This window comes from Triticum aestivum, chromosome 6B (assembly GCF_018294505.1).
Source record: "Triticum aestivum cultivar Chinese Spring chromosome 6B, IWGSC CS RefSeq v2.1, whole genome shotgun sequence".
Taxonomy (NCBI): domain Eukaryota; kingdom Viridiplantae; phylum Streptophyta; class Magnoliopsida; order Poales; family Poaceae; genus Triticum; species Triticum aestivum.
Genome location: NC_057810.1, coordinates 427060963 through 427071203, shown reverse-complemented (window position 1 = coordinate 427071203; position 10241 = coordinate 427060963).

Genomic DNA, 10241 nt, shown 5'->3' with positions numbered 1-10241 from the left:
CCCTAAGGCTTGCCGGAGCAGACTGCTCCTCAGCACTTTTGGCGTTGATCTTGGGGACCTTCTTGGCGGCGGCTTCGGGGAGCTCTGCCGGAAAGTAGTCACCAGAAATCAACTTCCTCTTCTTGCTCTGTCCAGTTGATGGTGTCACGGATGGTTCAGTTAGCTTGAGCACAAAGATCCCTGGTTCCACAGGTAACTTTAGTGTGGCGCACTTTGACAGGCCATCAGCAATATCGTTCTGAGCTCTTGGAACATGCTCCATCTGCAGGCCGTCAAAGTGCTCTTCTAGCTTTCTCACTTCATCAACGTAAGCTTCCATCAACGGACTCTGATAATTCTTGTTCACTTGGCGGACGACAAGCTGTGAGTCACCCCTGACAATGAGCTTCTTGATCCCAAGGTCTGCTGCGATCCTGAGACCGGCAAGCAAACCTTCATACTCTGCAGTATTGTTTGTTGCTTGCTCCTTGGGAAAGTGCATCTGGACTACGTATTTGAGGTGCTCTCCGGTGGGTGCGACAAGTAGCACGCCCGCACCGGCGCCTTGCAGCGAGAAGGCACCATCAAAGTACATCAGCCACTCTTTGCTTGCCTCCTTGACGGGGATGCTCGTTTTTGGGATTTCTTCATCTTGTGTCGGCGTCCACTCTGCTATGAACTCTGCCAATGCTCTGCTTTGGATAGTTGAAGTGCTCTCAAACTTGAGGCCAAAGCTTGACAGTTCCAGTGCCCACTCGACAATCCTGCCTGTTGCTTCTGGATTCTGCAGTATCCTCTTCAGCGGAAAACGAGTGACAACTGTGATCTCATGTGCTTGGAAATAATGGCGTAACTTTCTCGAGGCCATGAGAAGGCCGAAAAGCAATTTTTGCACACCAAAATATCTTGACCTAGCCCCTTGCAGAAGGGAACTGACAAAGTATACTGGGCGCTGCACCATTTTCTTCTGCACCTCCTTGTGCAACTGCGCAGATCCATCCTGCTTGTCGCTGAATGCATCTGCCGTGGTTGCTGGCTCATCATCCTCCTCCCACTCCTCTACTAACGCAGCACTAACCACTTGATTGGTTGCCGCTAGATATAGCAGCAACTTCTCTTGTGGCTTAGGTGCGACAAGTATTGGAGTGGAGGACAGGTATCTCTTCAAGTCCTGCAGCGCAGCCTCCGCTTCCGGAGTCCATTTCATTGGACCTGCCTTTTTCAATATTTTGAAAAATGGCAGGGCGCGCTCAGCAGATCTAGAGATAAACCTGCTGAGAGCAGCCACGCAACCGGCAAGTCTTCGTTCATCCTTGACGCACTTCGGTGCTTCGATCTGCTCGATGGCCTTGATCTTGTCGGGATTGGCTCAATTCCCCTTGAGACACAAAGAACCCGAGAAGCTTGCCGGAAGGGACTCCAAACACGCACTTCTCGGGGTTAAGCTTGAGGTTGATCTTGCGCAGATTTGCAAAGGTTTCATCTAAATCTTGTATCAGAGTAGCCTTGTCCTTGCTCTTGACCACTATGTCATCCATGTAGGCTTCCACATTTCTGTGTATCTGTGGCTCAAAAGCAACATGGACTACCCTTGCAAATGTTGAACCAGCATTCTTTAAACCAAAAGGCATCCATACGAAACAGTACGTGCCACATGGGGTGATGAATGCGGTCTTCTCCTCATCCTCTTCTGCCATGAAGATCTGATGGTATCCTGAGTATGCATCAAGAAATGAAAGCAAATCACATCCGGCTGTGGAGTCAACAATCTGGTCTATGCGCGGCAAGGGAAATGGGTCCTTGGGACAAGCTTTATTGACATCGGTGAAGTCTATACAAAGCCTCCATTTCCCGTTGGCCTTGCGCACGACTACAGGATTGGCCAACCACGTGGGATGGAGCACTCCTCTAACAAGGCCTGCTGCTTCCAACTTCTTGATTTCTTCTGCAATGAACTCTTGGCGCTCCACTGCTTGTTTCCTGACTTCCTGCTTGACGGGCCATGCATGAGGACAGACGGCAAGATGGTGCTCAATTACTTTCCTGGGAACACCGGGGAAGTCAGACGGTTGCCATGAAACACGTCGACATTCGCCCGCAGGAAAGCAACGAGCGTGCTTTCCTCTTTAGGGTCGAGAGTGGCACTGATGGTGAAGGTACCACCAGTGCCGTCCTCCTTGGCGAACACCTTCTTGGTCTCTACTGGAGCTGCCATTGTCTTCTTAAACTTGCCAGTGGAGCTCGATGGTGCGTCCTCGACGGTAGCGCAGCACTCCGAAGAGGTGCGCTTGCCGGAGTGGGCATCAGAGCTCTTGCCGGATTTCGTCTTCTTCTACCCCCCCGGGAGCTTCAGCGGCAAGTGACTTGCGATCTGTTGCAGCTGCTGCTTCCCGGTAGATCTTGTCGGCGCAGATAAGAGCATCCTTCTTGTTGCCAGGGACAAAGATGACACTTATCGGGCCAGGCATCTTCAGCATGTTGTATGCATAGTGAGAGGCTGCCATGAACTTGGCGAGCGCTGGACGGCCGAGTATCCCATTGTAGGGCAATGGAAAATCAGCAACGTCAAAAGTGACCCTCTCAGTCCTGAAGTTCAACTCGCTGCCAAATGTGACCGGCAACGTGATCTTTCCCTTCGGCTTGCTCCTTCCCGGATTGATTCCTTGGAATGTGCCGGTCTCTTCGAGCTCGCTATCAGGGATCTGGAGTTTCTGGAGTACCACGGAGGAGATCAGGTTCAAGCCGGCCCCGCCGTCAACTAGCATCTTTGTGACCTTGAGGTTGCGGATAGTTGGTGAAACCAACATCGGCAAGCACCCGACCGCTGTTATGCGATCAGGGTGGTCCTCAATATCAAAGATGATAGGCGTGCTGGACCAATTCAGAGGCCTGCGTGACTCTATGGATGGTTCTGCTGCATTGACTTCCCGCATCCACTGCTTGAGTTGGCAGTGTGAAGTATGCAGAGAAGCACCGCCGTCAATGCACAGGACCTCTGTGGCTTTCTGGAACTCCTGCTCATCGGTCTCATCATCATCCATATCTTCGTCGTCGTCATCATCTTCGTCCTTGTCGCGGCCGCGGGAAGGTCTATCCCCTTGCCGCTGCTTGGCCTTGCCGCGGCGTCCTCCCCGGCCGGGGCGTTTCTTTCCAGCTCCTCCAGCACCTTCCTGGGCCTTCTCCTTGTCGCGCCGCTCGTACTCAGCTTTCCGCTGCTCGACAAGCTGCTCGACCTTCTTGCAGCTCTGGAGATCATGGCCCTTGGTGCGGTGGATCTTGCAGTACCGCTTGCTGGAGCCGTCCTGCTTGTCAGCGGACGTCACAGCCTGCTCGCCGTAGGTACCAGCTTTGGCTTTCTTGGCGCCACCTCCATTGCCGGACTGCTCAACAACTAGCACATCTTTGCCCTTCTTTTTCCTGTTGTTCCGCTGCCGGCCTTTCTTTGTCGGGGTAGCATCCTCACTATCAGATCCTCCTGCTCCGGTATTCTCTCCGGGGAGTTTCCTTCCCTCTTCAGCAGGTGCACACTTGTCGGCCAGGGCATAAAGCTCACTGACATCTCTGATCTTGCACATCGCCATCTCCTCCCGCATCCTGCGGTTTCGCACGTTCTGATGAAACACGCTGATGACCGCGGCAGGGTGGACATCTGGGATGTTGTGCTATACACGGCTGAATCTCTGAATATACTTGCGCAGGGGCTCTCCTTCCTTCTGGGTGAGCAGATGAAGATCGCTTTCTTGGCCATGAGGCTTGTGGCCGCCTGTAAAGGCGCCGACAAACTGAAGGCATAGATCTGCCCAAGAGGATATGGAGTTGTCCGGCAAGTGCATGAGCCAGGATCTGACATTGGGCTTGAGCACTACTGGGAAGTAGTTGGCAAGGATCTTGTCGTCGCGCCCCCAGCAGCTTGCACCGCGATGGTGTAGATGCTGAGGAACTCTGACGGATGCGACTTGCCGTCGTACTTCTCCGGTACATCTGGCTTGAAATTCTTCTTGCTGGGCCACTGGACTTGCTGCAACTCACGAGTGAACGCAGGGCAACCTACCGTGTATGTCAAGTCTCCTGGTTCCCCTGGCGCATGCATGTCGACAGAGGGCCCGGCGCGCTGGTCAGATTGACGCCGCGCTTCTCTTTGGCGCTCGATGTGAGTACGAGCGTCTTCTTGCTGTCGTTCATGAAGAACTTGACGCTGATCGCGATGAGCTCGTGGATCCGTTGACGAGGTGGAGTCGCTGTCGAGGTGGACCCTACGAGTCGGCGATCTTGGCCTTCGGGGTAGAGAGTGCATGGTGGTTGCACCCCCATTAGTCTTGTCGCCATCATCTCGCGCCTGGCGGTCCTGCCGCGGCAGGGAGGGGCTTGTTTGCCGGGCAGTGTCGCCGTTGGCGAACCCGATGAGACTCTGAACGGTGGCCCTCCACTCGTCGGTCTTGTCCGCCGTTGGAGGGTAATCCAGGAGCAGCTCAGCTCGCGCCAAAGCTTCTGCTGGAGTGGTGGGCGGCAGAGGCGAACGGTGCGAGGAGCGAGATATGCTCGGACTTCTAACTATGTTAGAAGGAGCAGTATCCCGTCCAGGCGACCATGCCTCGCCTGGGCCAGCATGTTGGCGTGCATGCTGGTCTTGGGCACCGCGAGATCCACCAGCTCGATCTTGTTCCAACGAACGCATGGTACTGCGAATACCATGGCGTTGTTGGTCCCGCGCCTCCTGAGATGGGCGCGGTGCCCGTATGGACGCCAAGGTCTGCGCGGCCTTGTCCTTGGACATGGCAGCACTGTGAGCTCCCTCGTCGACGCCCGTTCTTCCGCCGACATCTACTCCACCGCCCGTTTGCTCCGGTGGCGGTGGGATCGACGCGGATGGAACAGCTGCCTCCGAAGCCTTCTTCTTCGGTGGCATGTCGATGAAGACGATGAAGATCTAGCTCGTGTGCACGCCAGATCAGGTTCACACAATCTCGACGCCCCCTACCTGGCGCGCCAAAGATGTCGGGGAAACTGATCCACGAACACCTATGGGACCGGCGGACCGAGCCCCTTTCGGTTCGGCGGGGGGCGGAGGTTGCACGAAGAGCAGATCGAGGCGAAGCACATGAGTAGTTTACCCAGCTTCGGAGCTCCCCGGAGAGATAATACTCCTGCTGTTGCATCTAGGTGTATATTCAGTTCTTTCTCAGGAGTGATCAGCGCTACGAAACCGAGCATGAGAGTATTCCTAGCTTCGAATGGGTCGAACCCCTTCTACGTTGCGCATGGGCATCCTTTTATATGCTCAAGGGGTCACCGACAGGTGGCAACGCAGACAAAGGGCAAAAACGGAAAAGGAGATGCGGTAGGTACAACTACCTATATTGTAGATACAGTGTATCACACCTAACTCTGACGGCAGGGGACAAAGGCATTGAATGCCCGTCTGTGTTACCCAAACGGTGCAGAAAGAGACCGTCAGGGACGCCACCGATCGCCATGATGGCCTTCTTGTGACCGCCGCTTGCCACCGTGCACCCCTGGCTGCACAGCCTCTTGCCACGCGCGCCTGGAAAGGCCTCCAGGGCGACACGTTGGTGGATGTGCTGGAGCGTGGGTGCGGAGTGGCCGCTTTCCGCGGCAAGTGCCTTGCCGCGGTTGTTGTCTTGTCGGGCCCGGGAGCTTGTCGCTCGCCGAGCCTTGCCGGGACGAGTGGCGCGTCGCGGCAAGCATTCTTGAGATGCCTTGGTTGGCCTTCCCGGCAAGCTCCTCTTGCCGGGGCCTTGTCTTCTTGGCTTGAATACTTTGTTCTTGAATGGCTTCCGGGCAAGCTCCTCTTGCCGGGGTCTTGTCTCCTAAGGAGTCACGGAGGATCTTGGCGGTCGCCTGGCAAGCCTTGCCACGGGGTGCTGCGACTGCCCGTGCACGAGTTCGGGATACTAGGGTACCCCTACTCTAGTACACCGACAGGAGCCCCCGGGCCTGGTCCACACACGATGTCGAGTGCTGTTGGTCCAGGCCCAAAACAGGGCACGGGCACGCGTGGCCTGGGTCACGCCGTTTCTTACTCCGTATCCACCGCGCCCTCCCTGAAAGGCACGCGTCGAATGCGGCGTCGTGGGGGAGATCGTGGGTGATTTCTTTATTCGGAAAAGCGTAACGTCCGCCCCTTCCCTCTTTATAAGCAGAGGAAACAGGGGCAGTCGCCCAACTCGCCGGTTTCCACTCCAAAATCTCCGCCGCTCCCCCCTTCTGAGAGAGAGCAGCGCTCCGCCCCCCATCTCCGTCGTCGCCACCAACGCCATTGATCTCCACCACCTTCACCATGGCTCCGAAGACCGGGAAGGTCGCGAAGTCGGCCAAGATGCTGCGGCTCGAGGCGCTGCGAAAGGAGCGGGCCACTTTCCCCTCTGAGCTCGACGCGGTGGAGCTGAGGGAGTGGTACTACCTCTTCTGGTCGACGGAGACGCGAGCGCATCCGCGCACGAAGGTACTCTCCGCCGCCGCTTCGAAACGGGCTCCACACGGATACCCCTTCTTCGTATTGTTCTTCTACTGCGGGCTCTGCCCGCCCTTCTCGGAGTTTTTCTGTGATATCATGAACACCTATGGGATTCACCTCCTTGACTTCACCCACAACGCCGTTCTGACCATGGCAGTTTTCGCACATCTCTACGAAAACTTTTTCGGAGTCCACCCAAATGTAGCCCTTTTCCGCCACTACTTCATGCCCCGGGTCAAGAGAGGAGAGCCTCTATCCGGCGGGGTCGCCTGGATCTCGAGAGCCGGCAAGAAGGAGGCGTATCTAGAGGGGAGCTCCGCAGCAAATGGGAGGAGTGGAGAGCGGATTGGTGTTGGATCATGGAGGAGAACCCGCAGCCATTCACCGCCCTGCGCCAAGTCCCAGTAGTGTGTGGTGGCGATTGGAGCAGCTTGGCTGCGGAAGATGACAAGCTGAAGATCGCCACCACCCGGATCTTGCGGCTCAGGCTTGCCGGGCTTACTGTGGGCGCCATAGGCGCAGACTTTCTCCGCCGCTGCATCGCCCCCCCTACAAGAGAGGAGGAGACCCGCTTGGGAGTTCGGTGGTCCGGCGGATATCATGAGGCTGCGCCCGGGCCTCAATTTTAACTTCACCGTGTTGGAACTGGATGCGATGCTCAAGGAGCTGTTCAAGCACGACTCCCAACATCCAGAGTGGTTCAGGCTGCCGGCGGGGATCGTCCCGCTATGCAACAATTCTTCGCTCGACCGCATCCGCGCGATGATGCTGCTGTGCGACTCGCATGGTCTTGTCCCAACGTGGCAAGAGCCAGCGGACGACATTGTGCAGCAGTTCTTCGATGGCCTGGTGGAGGTGGCGGTCCGCGCCGACGAGCAGAGGAGCCTCACCCGCGACACCACCGAGGAGGAGATGCAGCGCATCGCCACCAGGGTGGAAGAGGCGGCGGCAGCCGCTGCTGCGGGCGAGTTCGGGTTCACCGTGGAGGAGGCAGAGGCAGCAGAGGCGGCAAGCCTTGCCGAGCGAGAGTGGCTTGACGACGAGGAAGAGCTTGCCGCGCCTGATGCCGAGTCGAGCGAGCCCGCCGAGGGTGCGAGCGGCCCGCCATCTCCAGGCCGCTTGCCGCAGGCGGAGCCCCCAACGCAGCCCCCAGCTCCACCAAGAAGGCGTCTTCGCAAGGCCGGGGACGCAGCGGGGCAGCAAAGGAGTCAGCCGCCGTCACGCCGCGCGACACGCTCCACCGCGACAAGCTCGCACCGCTGCGGCAACTGGAGCGGGGTCTTCCTGGGCCACCGCCACTGCGCCCGCCAAGCGGCCAAGGGATCCTATTCCTCCGCCTTGTCGCGCCGAGTGTGGGCCGGACTTCGACCTCTCCGCGCTCAGCTCCGACGAGGAAGAAGACGAGTAAGAAACTTTGTAGTACTTGTAGTTCTTCAATTTTTGCTGTTTCTGTCTTGTATCTGATCTGTTTTACTCTGAACCTTGTTCCCTTTCAGGACCCTGGCCCAGAGAGCAGCAAAGAGAGCCAAAGTTCCGGTGGTTATCATCGAGGACGAGCCCACCGCGACGGCAGGGGGTGTGTCCGAGACCACCTTGCCGGACCCGGCAACTACTCCCCGAGGCAACCCCAGCACAGCCCCCAGCGTAAGTATACAGCTTATTTCCCGCTGTTGGGTCCGCATGGGTGTTCTTTTCTTTGCTGACATCCGACTATTGGTTTGTTTGTGTAGGAGCAGAACAGCTTCACCAGGAGGGCTCGGAAACCACCTCCGACGTGCCATCTGCTTCCACTACACCGCCAAGGGAGGATTCCCCGGCAAGGGAGCGTTCTCCGGCAAGGGAGAAATCTCCGGCAAGGGAGGAGTCTCCGGCAAGGGGGGAGTCTCCGGCAAGGGGCAGCACCAGCAACCCCCCGGTGGTGGAGCCCATGACCATGGATCCCAGTACAGGTAATCCCTTGCCTGAAACTTCCCTTGTGCTCTTCTTCTGATTTTTCTTTTTGGATATTTGCTTGACTTCTCCTCCTTCTCCGGTCGTCAGATCTACCCTCCACGGAGCCGATGGAGACCAAGGCGGGCGGCGAGGAGAACGTGCGCGGTGATACTGATCATGTCGCGGCCACCGAAGAAGGAGCCGGCGCTGACGAGCCCGCCGGCGAAGAGGCGGCCAAGGCTGCCGCTGCAGAAGCTGGCGAGGGATCCGGCGATCGCACTGACGGCCCTGAGGCCGTAGGAGCGCCAGGCGCTACACCGACCGCCGATCCCTCTGTCGCTGCCGCAGCGCCAGGCTCCGAGGAGCCCCAGCCTGGCGCCTATCTGAAGGCCGGCGAGGGCATCTTCATCAAGCTCCCCTGGGCGTCGAGCTCCAGGGCGCCGGTTGAAGGAGAAGTCCTGGATGGAGAGGTGCTTGCCTCCGCTGGGTTGTCGCTTGTCGACGCGCCGGGAAGCAGCAGCGACGAGCCTGAGGAGGAGCGGCTGCTACAGAGGCTGATGTCACTCTACCGCGCCCGTCAAGCCAAGCTGGAGTCCCGGGAGGCGCTTGTCGTGAAGGAGAGCGTGGATATTGAGAAGCGCGCGGAGGAGCGGGAGCAACTTGCTGAGGAGCGGGAGGCCTTCCTCCTCGAGAAGGCCGAAGCTGAAGAGCAATAGCGGCTTGCCGGTGAGAAGCTGTTTGCGCAAGAAGGCGAGCTGGCGCAGCGAAAAGTTAACCTCGACAGCCACGAGGAGGATCTTGTCACGCGCGAGCAAGCACTTGGCGGGGCTCTCAAGGAAGCAAAGGACACGGCCGCAGCTGCCGAGGCCGCCAAGAAGGAATTGGAGACAAAGGTGGCGTAGCTGGAGGCCGCTCTCAAGGCAAGCGGCGAGGAGCTTGCCGCACTCAAGCATGAGCGCGAGAAGGACGCCCTCGCCCATGGTGAGCTGCAGGGTCAACTCGTCGAGAAGGGCAAGGAGCTGAGCGCCGCCAAGGACTCCAACGCTGATCTTGAGTTGAAGCTGGCCACTTTGACTCAGACGCTGGACGGCGCCAAGGAGCGGGAGGTGGCCTTGAAGGAGGAGATCAAGGGCAATGAAGCGCTGCTGACGAGGGCCGCCGTAACCCAGAACACCTTTAGGGAGACGGTGGAGCTCTGGACGGAGGGCCTCGTGAACATCGGTGCAGTCATTGACGGGGAGCTGGCGCAGCTGGGGGTGGAGGACTTTGGGTACTCCTCCGATGAGAACCTCCAACCCAGCGCCAAGCTCACCCTGTTCTTTAAAGGCGTGGCGACAGCCCTCCAGCAGCTCCGAGAGAAGATCCCAAAGCAGCTGGCCGACGAGTCGTGCACGATCTGTGCCAGAGTTTTGGAGAAGGTGTTGGTGAAAGTAGCCTTCCGCAAACAAGGCCTCAACCTCACCAACGTCCTTAAGAAGCTGCCGGCAGATGCTGATCTGGAAGCGCTCAAGGCCCTTGTCGCACCCATTGGGGAAAAGGTGAATGAGGTCAAGAGAGTCGATGGTGGCCGCGTAGATTAGGCCGCCCGTTTTCTCTTTTCCTTATCGCTGCTGATCATGTCGCGAAAACAATTTGTTAGAGCTGCGACAAGTTATCTTGTAATATAAGTCTATTTTGGATATCGATTACTGTGTTATTTCCTCTACTTGATTCCTTCCTTTGTATGTGTTTACCCTACGCTTTTAGGGAACTTGCCGGCGCAGGCACCCTTGCCGCGAGCGCTGAGTGCGGGACGTCAGCAGCCTGCTGGCGGTGCCGCTACCGACAAGAAACCTTGTCGCAACTAGTCGCAGCT